A 2,017-nucleotide genomic window follows, 5' to 3' on the forward strand; every position below is an offset into this window, starting at 1 on the left:
CCAAACTTGGCTGATTAAAGGAAAAAGTCTAATTCTGTTGGCTAAGCCTTCCCAGGGGTGTGTTTATGACCTCAGAGATCAGACAAACTGTTTCTGCCCTAGAATGTACTCATTGATTAATCTGGTCTCTCCCTCTCCATCCCTCATAGGACATGTCTCAAATTTCCTTTATAGTTTATATTCTACCACTGATTTCTGCTGACCAGTAAATGCACAATTCCATTCTTGAGAGCTGGAAGACGGGGGAAGAAGTAGAGGTAACTCCTAAATTCTCTCAAAAGACAAACCAAGGGCCCTTTCCTTCCGGGTTTGGGGCAAGCGTGCTGCCTTCGCCTCCCGTCCAGCCCCCTCCCCTGTCTGCCGGGCGGCCACTGCCCCCGCCAGCGCCGACAGGATGAGTTTCTTGAAGAGCTTCCCTCCGCCGAGCTCCGAAGATGGGCTGCGGCAGCAGCAGCCGGACACCGAAGCGGTGCTGGACAGCAAGGGCCTGGGCACCGGTACCCTCTACATCGCCGAGAGCCGCCTATCCTGGTTAGATGGATCTGGATTGGGATTTTCGCTGGACTATCCCACCATTAGTTTACATGCTGTCTCCAGGGACCTAAATGCCTATCCACAAGAGCACTTGTATGTTATGGTGAATGCTCGATTTGGAGAGGAAGAACCCAAAGAAGTAAAAGAAACTCCAATGGCTGAAGGGGAAGAAGATGAGGACAGTGATGAAGATATTGAACCAATTGCTGAGTTCAGATTTGTTCCAAGTGATAAGTCAGCAATGGAAGCATTGTTTGCTGCAATGTGTGAGTGTCAAGCTTTACATCCAGATCCTGAGGATGAAGATTCAGATGATTATGATGGAGAAGAATATGATGTGGAAGCACATGAACAAGGACATTTTACACCTATGAAGAAGGATTGTCTCATTTAACTGCAGAAGGACAAGCCACTCTGGAGCGATTGGAAGGAATGCTTGCTCAGTCTGTGAGCAGCTAATATAACATGGCTGGAGTAAGGACAGAAGACTCAATTAGGGATTATGAAGATGGGATGGAGATAGATGCCGACCGACTGTTGCCGGACAGTTTGAGGATGCAGATGTTGATCACTGAAGATCAGTAAGACTGAGTGTTAGATTCCACATGTTAACTGAAGGAGGAAACTTTCTGGTCTTTCCATAGTGGAGAGGCAAGAGAAGAAACACCTTTTTCCCTCTACAGATATGACCTAAACCAGTTCTTCAGACTTATGCTGAGGCCATATGAATCACCACCAGCAGAAGCTTGCAGTCTTTATTAACAGAAGTGGCTGAATTCACCCAAGAGGGTATTTATAGTTTATCATTGACTCACGAATCCTGTGCCCAGTTGTGGTCATCTAGGCCTATAAATCCTTCCCTCACAGTACTCATCTGTAAGGCAGCAGGCCCACATGGTGCAGGGGTATGGAAAAGAAGTGGGGGGGTAGGAGGTGTAACCAGAATATGCCATATGCCATACATACACACACACACACACACACACATATACACACACAGAGGCACACACACGTACATATGTATGTATATTCACACACAAATACATTACACACATACACACATGTGTACATGCATATATGTGTGTGTATAGCAGTAATTGCTCTTTGAAAAGAGATTAAGAGTTCTCAGAGGCTTGCCTCTGCTCTTTTGTACTCTGGATCAATCAGGTAACTACCCATAGGGAATATCAAAGCCTGATTAGCTTATTCCTGCTTCTATGAGTAGCCTAATTAACTCTTCTACCATGTCCCACCAACCTCCATTAACATAAGCTGGGAGCTTCTGACAAGCTTTTGCTATTTTCATAGTTCTCTTTAGTCTGAAAGATGAATTTTATAATTCCAGTCTGTTGTGACAAACTGGCCTCAAAAGCTATCTTCTCTTTAGGTTCCTCTGAAAATTTAAAGAGGCTGGGATGAGATCCTTAAAATACTGCAGATGAGAATTCTTTTGTCTTTGTTACAGCTAAATAAATAAAATTAG

The 2,017-nt window shown here is 44.6% G+C and overlaps 1 pseudogene; it reads left to right on the forward strand.

Annotated features, from left to right (window-relative positions):
- Positions 1 to 394: 394 nt before the first annotated feature.
- LOC123245480 lies at positions 395 to 1,109 on the forward strand (annotated as a pseudogene).
- Positions 1,110 to 2,017: the final 908 nt, after the last annotated feature.

Source organism: Gracilinanus agilis, chromosome 4 (genome assembly GCF_016433145.1).
Source record: "Gracilinanus agilis isolate LMUSP501 chromosome 4, AgileGrace, whole genome shotgun sequence".
NCBI lineage: Eukaryota > Metazoa > Chordata > Mammalia > Didelphimorphia > Didelphidae > Gracilinanus > Gracilinanus agilis.